The sequence below is a fragment of the Cherax quadricarinatus genome, chromosome 5 (genome assembly GCF_038502225.1).
Source record: "Cherax quadricarinatus isolate ZL_2023a chromosome 5, ASM3850222v1, whole genome shotgun sequence".
NCBI classification, from domain to species: Eukaryota; Metazoa; Arthropoda; class Malacostraca; order Decapoda; family Parastacidae; genus Cherax; species Cherax quadricarinatus.
In genome coordinates, this window is record NC_091296.1 from 60,231,838 (window position 1) to 60,241,384 (window position 9,547).

Here is a 9,547-nt window from a genome sequence, read left to right on the forward strand (position 1 = left end):
TACAGTGGTAATACGAGGTAGTGTAATGGTATCACCACTGTACTACGAGGTAGTACAGTGGTGGTACGAGGTAGTACAGTGGTAGTATGAGGAAGTGTAGTGGCATCACCACTGTACTGAGGTAGTACAGTGGTGGTACGAGGTAGTACAGTGGTGGTACGAGGTAGTACACTGGTGGTACGAGGTAGTACAGTGGTGGTACGAGGTAGTACACTGGTGGTACGAGGTAGTACAGTGGTGGTACGAGGTAGTACAGTGGTGGTACGAGGTAGTACAGTGGTGGTACGAGGTAGTACAGTGGTGGTACGAGGTAGTACAGTGGTGGTACGAGGTAGTACACTGGTGGTACGAGGTAGTACAGTGGTGGTACGAGGTAGTACACTGGTGGTACGAGGTAGTACACTGGTGGTACGAGGTAGTACAGTGGTGGTACGAGGTAGTACACTGGTGGTACGAGGTAGTACAGTGGTGGTACGAGGTAGTACAGTGGTAGTATGAAGAAGTGTAGTGGCATCACCACTGTACTATGAGATAGTACAGTGGTGGTACGAGATAGTACACTGGTGGTACGAGGTAGTACAGTGGTGGTACGAGGTAGTACACTGGTGGTACGAGGTAGTACACTGGTGGTACGAGGTAGTACACTGGTGGTACGAGGTAGTACAGTGGTAGTATGAGGTAGTGTAGTGGTATCACCACTGTACTACGAGGTAGTACAGTGGTGGTACGAGGTAGTACAGTGGTAGTACGAGGTAGTGTAGTGGTATCACCACTGTACTACGAGGTAGTACAGTGGTGGTACGAGGTAGTGTAGTGGTATCACCACTGTACTACGAGGTAGTACAGTGGTGGTACGAGGTAGTACAGTGGTAGTAAGAGGTAGTGTAATGGTATCACCACTGTACTACGAGGTAGTACAGTGGTGGTACGAGGTAGTACAGTGGTAGTACGAGGTAGTGTAGTGGTATCACCACTGTACTACGAGGTAGTACAGTGGTGGTACGAGGTAGTACAGTGGTAGTACGAGGTAGTGTAGTGGTATCACCACTGTACTACGAGGTAGTACAGTGGTGGTACGAGGTAGTACAGTGGTAGTACGAGGTAGTGTAGTGGTATCACCACTGTACTACGAGGTAGTACAGTGGTGGTACGAGGTAGTACAGTGGTAGTACGAGGTAGTGTAGTGGTATCACCACTGTACTACGAGGTAGTACAGTGGTGGTACGAGGTAGTACAGTGGTAGTACGAGGTAGTGTAGTGGTATCAACACTGTACTACGAGGTAGTACAGTGGTGGTACGAGGTAGTACAGTGGTAGTACGAGGTAGTGTAGTGGTATCACCACTGTACTACGAGGTAGTACAGTGGTGGTACGAGGTAGTACAGTGGTAATACGAGGTAGTGTAATGGTATCACCACTGTACTACGAGGTAGTACAGTGGTGGTACGAGGTAGTACAGTGGTAGTATGAGGAAGTGTAGTGGCATCACCACTGTACTGAGGTAGTACAGTGGTTGTACGAGGTAGTACAGTGGTGGTACGAGGTAGTACACTGGTGGTACGAGGTAGTACAGTGGTGGTACGAGGTAGTACACTGGTGGTACGAGGTAGTACAGTGGTGGTACGAGGTAGTACAGTGGTGGTACGAGGTAGTACAGTGGTGGTACGAGGTAGTACAGTGGTGGTACGAGGTAGTACAGTGGTGGTACGAGGTAGTACACTGGTGGTACGAGGTAGTACAGTGGTGGTACGAGGTAGTACACTGGTGGTACGAGGTAGTACACTGGTGGTACGAGGTAGTACAGTGGTGGTACGAGGTAGTACACTGGTGGTACGAGGTAGTACAGTGGTGGTACGAGGTAGTACAGTGGTAGTATGAAGAAGTGTAGTGGCATCACCACTGTACTATGAGATAGTACAGTGGTGGTACGAGATAGTACACTGGTGGTACGAGGTAGTACAGTGGTGGTACGAGGTAGTACACTGGTGGTACGAGGTAGTACACTGGTGGTACGAGGTAGTACACTGGTGGTACGAGGTAGTACACTGGTGGTACGAGGTAGTACACTGGTGGTACGAGGTAGTACACTGGTGGTACGAGGTAGTACAGTGGTGGTACGAGGTAGTACACTGGTGGTACGAGGTAGTACAGTGGTGGTACGAGGTAGTACACTGGTGGTACGAGGTAGTACACTGGTGGTACGAGGTAGTACACTGGTGGTACGAGGTAGTACACTGGTGGTACGAGGTAGTACACTGGTGGTACGAGGTAGTACAGTGGTGGTACGAGGTAGTACACTGGTGGTACGAGGTAGTACAGTGGTGGTACGAGGTAGTACAGTGGTGGTACGAGGTAGTACACTGGTGGTACGAGGTAGTACACTGGTGGTACGAGGTAGTACACTGGTGGTACGAGGTAGTACACTGGTGGTACGAGGTAGTACACTGGTGGTACGAGGTAGTACACTGGTGGTACGAGGTAGTACACTGGTGGTACGAGGTAGTACACTGGTGGTACGAGGTAGTACACTGGTGGTACGAGGTAGTACACTGGTGGTACGAGGTAGTACACTGGTGGTACGAGGTAGTACACTGGTGGTACGAGGTAGTACACTGGTGGTACGAGGTAGTACACTGGTGGTACGAGGTAGTACACTGGTGGTACGAGGTAGTACACTGGTGGTACGAGATAGTACACTGGTGGTACGAGGTAGTACACTGGTGGTACGAGGTAGTACACTGGTGGTACGAGGTAGTACACTGGTGGTACGAGGTAGTACACTGGTGGTACGAGGTAGTACACTGGTGGTACGAGGTAGTACACTGGTGGTACGAGGTAGTACACTGGTGGTACGAGGTAGTACACTGGTGGTACGAGATAGTACACTGGTGGTACGAGGTAGTACACTGGTGGTACGAGATAGTACACTGGTGGTACGAGGTAGTACACTGGTGGTACGAGATAGTACACTGGTGGTACGAGGTAGTACACTGGTGGTACGAGGTAGTACACTGGTGGTACGAGGTAGTACACTGGTGGTACGAGGTAGTACACTGGTGGTACGAGGTAGTACACTGGTGGTACGAGGTAGTACACTGGTGGTACGAGATAGTACACTGGTGGTACGAGGTAGTACACTGGTGGTACGAGGTAGTACACTGGTGGTACGAGGTAGTACACTGGTGGTACGAGATAGTACACTGGTGGTACGAGGTAGTACACTGGTGGTACGAGGTAGTACACTGGTGGTACGAGGTAGTACACTGGTGGTACGAGGTAGTACACTGGTGGTACGAGGTAGTACACTGGTGGTACGAGGTAGTACACTGGTGGTACGAGGTAGTACACTGGTGGTACGAGGTAGTACACTGGTGGTACGAGATAGTACACTGGTGGTACGAGGTAGTACACTGGTGGTACGAGGTAGTACACTGGTGGTACGAGGTAGTACACTGGTGGTACGAGGTAGTACACTGGTGGTACGAGATAGTACACTGGTGGTACGAGGTAGTACACTGGTGGTACGAGGTAGTACACTGGTGGTACGAGGTAGTACACTGGTGGTACGAGATAGTACACTGGTGGTACGAGGTAGTACACTGGTGGTACGAGGTAGTACACTGGTGGTACGAGGTAGTACACTGGTGGTACGAGGTAGTACACTGGTGGTACGAGATAGTACACTGGTGGTACGAGGTAGTACACTGGTGGTACGAGGTAGTACACTGGTGGTACGAGGTAGTACACTGGTGGTACGAGGTAGTACACTGGTGGTACGAGGTAGTACACTGGTGGTACGAGGTAGTACACTGGTGGTACGAGGTAGTACACTGGTGGTACGAGATAGTACACTGGTGGTACGAGGTAGTACACTGGTGGTACGAGGTAGTACACTGGTGGTACGAGGTAGTACACTGGTGAGCTTCTATATTACAATATTAAATTAAAGAGTAGACAGACAGATGAGTTGTGTGTCTCATTCAATAGACAAAAGTGAGCAACAATTTTAGCATGCTTTTTTTTCCACTAGATTTGCAAAACAGTGAAGGAACAAATTGGGGAAAAGTAATGGCAAGGCCATATTATATACTGCGTTGCCCTGTAAGAAACGTTTTCTTTAGTTACAGTGCTAATGCCAAAAATACAGTTTTCTTTATTAATTTAATTAACGAAAACTACTCACGACAGCGGAACCTGAATAATAAATAACAACGCACATATAATATCTTTATTTCTACAAGTACATGTACAGTGTACGTATACAGGTCTAGCTGACATCAGTGGCATACTACTATATAGAAAGCTACTTGTTATGCTGAGCATTTCCCGCAGATTAGGTCAGTTTTGTCCCAGGATGCGACCCACACCAGTCCACTAACACTCAGGTAAGTAAGTAAGTTTATTCAGGTATACACAAATACAGTTACATAGAATTATCATACATAGCAGCATATGTGTAGAGAACCTAGGATAACCCAAAAAAGTCAGACAGAGTGACTTATTTCCATTGGGGTCCTTTTACCTTATTATTATAATATAAAGGTTATAATATTTTCTTATTATTCTACAATGAAGATAACATCTTATTATCATACTAAAAAGACTATCTACTACACGAGGGTCATTAAGACTATCTACAATACGAGGGTCATTACTAGGAATAAGGTAAAATTTACACGTACACGTACCTATTTTATACTGATGGGTGAACAGGGACAGCAGGTGTTTTATGAAAACACGTCCTAATGTTATCCAGCCGTATCAGGAATCTAACCCCAGACCTCAGTGTGTGAGCTGAGTGCGCTAGCGATCGAACTACGGGACACCCAGTTTGGAACCCACACCTAATCAAGCACGCCAAGAAATTAGAGAATGTGCAAAGGTTTGCAACGAGACTGGTCCTGGAGCTAAGGGGTATGTCCTATAAGGAGAGGTTAAGGGAAGTCGACCTGACAGCACTGGAGGACAGGAGGGACATGATAACGACATATAAAATACTGGAGGTATTGAAGGTGGACAGAGACAGGATGTTCCAGATATAGGACACAGGGATGTTATGAAGTATTTCTTCAGTCACAGAGTTGTCAGGAAGTGGAATATTCTTGACAGTGATGTTCCCATCTTGTTCCTCATCCTCATATCCGACATAGACAAGGATGTCAGCCACAGCACCGTGTCTTCCTTTGCAGATGACACCCGAATCTGCATGACAGTGTCTTCCATTGCAGACACTGCAAGGCTCCAGGCGGACATCAACCAAATCTTTCAGTGGGCTGCAGAAAACAATATGAAGTTCAACGATGAGAAATTTCAATTACTCAGATATGGTAAACACGAGGAAATTAAATCTTCATCAGAGTACAAAACAAATTCTGGCCACAAAATAGAGCGAAACACCAACGTCAAAGACCTGGGAGTGATCATGTCGGAGGATCTCACCTTCAAGGACCATAACATTGTATCAATCGCATCTGCTAGAAAAATGACAGGATGGATAATGAGAACCTTCAAAACTAGGGAGGCCAAGCCCATGATGACACTCTTCAAGTCACTTGTTCTATCTAGGCTGGAATATTGCTACACACTAACAGCACCTTTCAAGGCAGGTGAAATTGCTGACCTAGAAAATGTACAGAGAACCTTCACGGCGCGCATAACGGAGATAAAACACCTCAATTACTGGGAGCGCTTGAGGTTCCTAAAACTGTATTCCCTGGAACGCAGGCGGGAGAGATACATGATTATATACACCTGGAAAATCCTAGAGGGACTAGTACCGAACTTGCACACGAAAATCACTCACTACGAAAGCAAAAGACTTGGCAGACGATGCAACATCCCCCCAATGAAAAGCAGGGGTGTCACTAGCACGTTAAGAGACCATACAATAAGTGTCAGGGGCCCGAGACTGTTCAACTGCCTCCCAGCATACATAAGGGGGATTACCAACAGACCCCTGGCAGTCTTCAAGCTGGCACTGGACAAGCACCTAAAGTCGGTTCCTGACCAGCTGGGCTGTGGCTCGTACGTTGGTTTGCGTGCAGCCAGCAGCAACAGCCTGGTTGATCAGGCTCTGATACACCAGGAGGCCTGGTCACAGACAGGGCCGCGGGGGCCTTGACCCCCGGAACTCTCTCCAGGTAAACTCCAGTGGAGGCAGGATCCATACATAGCTTTAAGAAGAGGTATGATAAAGCTCATGGAGCAGGAAGAGTGACCTAGTAGCGACCAGTGAAGAGGCGGGATCAGGAGCTGTGACTCAACCCCTGTAACCACAATTAGGTCATTACACACACACACACAAGTTACAATTACGTAAGTACAGTTATCATACATAGTTTAACATACGTGTAAATTATCCACGAGGATAACACAAAAAAGTCAGATTAAGTGACTTATTTCCGTGAGAGTCTGTCTCTGTAACTATGTTAGGTGAATAACTCTGGCGAATAAATGCAAACAAGCTTCGGAAATCTCTACCAAGTCATTCCGTGGCCTGGTAGGCAACGCTTTATCTTCGTGCGTTGAGTGTCCGTGGTTCGATTCCCGGCAAGGGTGAAAACATTGGGCGTGTTTTCTTACACCTATTGTCCCTGTTCACCTAGCGAGTACGTACCCGAGTGTTAGTGGACTGGTGTGGGTCGCATCCCAGGGGACAAGCAAATAAAGCAGACAGTCCTCGTTGACGCATTGACTCGGGTTATTCTGGGTGGCTAACTCTCCGGGGTTAAAAATTCTAACAAACTCATCTTAACATATGTGTTAGGACCATCTTGGAGTACGCAGCACCAGCATGGAACCCACACCTGAGGGAGTATGTAAAAAAAAAATTAGGAGAAAGTGTAGAGGTATGCAACAAAGCTTCTTGCTTGAGTTAAGAAGTGTGTGCTATGACGAGGCTAAAGCCTAAAGGAATTGAATCTAACGATATTAGAGGACAGCTGAATCAGGGGAGAAATGATAACAACGTAGGAAATACTCAGGGAACTGATAAAATACACAGACAGGCTGTATGAGAGGAGAGAAACAGGAACCCGGAGACACAGCTGGAAGTTCAAGACAGAGATAAGCCATGGGGATAGCAGGAAGTATTTGTTTAGTCTTACTGCGGTGTTATTTGTGATAAGATAAGATTTGTTCGGATTTTTAACCCAGATACCTCAAGACACTAAGAAAATATAAGTAAATAAAGATAAGCAATGTGACCTACATCGTGTAACTGTTCTCTGTTCCCGTCCACGAAGAACAGATGTGAGGTATGCAGCTTTGTAGCATTATAATTGACTGGCCACTTATAGGGCAAAAAAAAAAAAAGAAGAAAAAAAAAAAGGCAGCCGGTTCTTATATTTGTATTTGGCGGGTAGTGGCGAGCGATGCGCGGTGGCTCACCAGCTGCTCTCCTACGTTGGTGTCACATCACTAGCTTGTAAAATATAAATATTGATTTTTAACTTCTTCGTTGTATGATTTGAATTAAGGTGAGTGAGTAGTCTCGTCAAATATTTGTCAAGTTCTATAATTATAGTTTTAAAAAATTATCTTTTCAGGGACATTGAACATAATTTCGTGAAGAAATATTGCATTTTGGAGGTTGTTTTTTGTTTTGAGGGTGCTTTACCTTTAAAGCAGGTAAAGTATTTAGAATAAAGTTATATAGCTTTATGTGAAGGGAAAATAGCAGCTAATTAAGGTAATATACGCCAGGAATGTGAGATGTGGCAGCGCTGAAAAATCGCCACGCCTGGTCTTGTCTCATTTGCTGGAGCTTGAAGGTGCTTTTATCGGTAACTCCTTCAAAACCCCATTTCATTTCGTTTCAAAACACAACTTAACGCATGCCATATAACCAAAAACAAAATAATTAAACCAAGTTACCCAGCCACAAATCTGCCAATACACCAAGAAATACGTGTACGTGTCCAGGGGGGGTTTTAACACAGAGATAAAGATAAAAAGAGAAATGTTATGAAGGCGGGTTAAGGTAGAGTGAACGATAGTTAGCGTAGTGTGGTGGTTGTGGAGGCCTGGTTGGACCAATGCGGAGCGGCGGAGGGAGGCTCGGCGTTCATTGGTGTCGCACTACCAATCATCGGAAACTGCTCCCTAATACCCAATGTAAGTCCACAAATTATACTCTATTGCTTCTTCCCGCTCACGTTTGATTGGGATTCGACATCGGGTGAGAGTGAAGGGCAGTGAGATAAGCTGAGGGTCAGCGTGAGGGCAGATGTGGCCGCCTCAGCAGCATTTACCCAACAAAGACAAGGAAGCCATGTTGATATGTAAGTTAGAGGTGAAGGAGCTTCCTGTCTTCACACCTCCTTCACCTCTCCATCTTAACCAAAAAAGAAATATGGGTACTGCAGTCTCTTTAATCATCTTTTTATTACGTGTACTTCTTGACGTCTTAAGACCTTGGAGACGGGGGGGGGGGACATTTGGAAACTTTCAATGTTTGTATTGCAAGTTACTTGAGGTCTAAGTTACGAGTGAAAATTATCGAGATTTTTTTTTTATCTACCTTTTACTTGCTCACCTCGTATGTATATATTTTGAAGGTCAGTGTTGTCTTCTAGTCATGTCCAGGCTTTGGTTTTCTTTCCTGGTTTTATCTCTATATGAGAGATAAGGAAAATCTACCAATATTTTAAAACCAGTGGTATAAATTTTTATAATGGTAGCGAGGACACTGAAATTGTAACAGTTTATAACAATGGGATATTGTATAGATTTGCCAAGGGCCCCAGTGGAAATAAGTTACTTTGACTTTTTTGGGTTATCCTAGGTAATCCACACATGCTACTATGTATGATAATTTATACAACTATTTATGTGTACCTGTACATCAGTAAACTTAACCGCAGAATAATTTAGTATGAGCTGATTCCACTGTGGTCTTTGTTAACTTGTATACATTTAGGAACATAGGTATACCATCATGCTGCTTTATATTCAATATGCCATAATATATATCCAACATGCTGTTCTGTATTCAACATGTCATCATGTGTGTGTTCAATGCCATTTTATATTGAGCATGCTACCTCATTATACCATATTTTATTTGATATTACCCTCCTATTTGATGTGTAGTTTTGCATTCCACTGTGTTAATTCTTTATGGGTGTGAGTTGGACCTCTCTAGCATAGGCAGATAGGACTAATGTAGTGTTCATTTTTGTGTTCATGACCTTAATACTGGATATGTTTGGTCTTGGGACCAAAACATGACCAAGGTCCCACTTGCGTCCTTCCATTCACATTGTCAGGATCGATATACTGTACCTTCTTCCTGTAATCTTTATATAAATACAACTACAGTACTGTGAGCAGGGTAAGATTTAGTGAAGGGATTCAGGGAAACTGGTTATTTTTATATAGCCGGACTTGAGTCCTGGAAATGGGAAGTACAATGCCAGCACTCTAAAGGAGGGGTTTGGGATATTGGCAGTTTGGAGGGACATGTGTATCTTTATATGTATATGCTTCTAAACTGTTGTATTTTGGGCACCTCTGCAAAAACAGTGATTATGTGTGAGTGAGGTGA

The 9,547-nt window shown here is 45.1% G+C and overlaps 1 protein-coding gene across 8 annotated transcripts in view; it reads left to right on the forward strand.

Moving 5' to 3' along the window:
• Nf-YA (nuclear factor Y-box A) overlaps positions 1-9,547 on the forward strand; it is a 157,598-nt gene that overhangs the window by 91,720 nt on the left and 56,331 nt on the right. For 2 of the 8 annotated variants that reach the window (XR_011394337.1, XM_070102808.1), the window contains exon 1: positions 7,981-8,115. The exons of 2 other annotated variants lie outside the window; for them this stretch is intronic. The gene's annotated coding sequence lies outside the window, so the exon portion shown is untranslated. 4 more of the 8 variants (XM_070102794.1, XM_070102779.1, XM_070102801.1 and 1 more) reach the window with 4 other exon arrangements.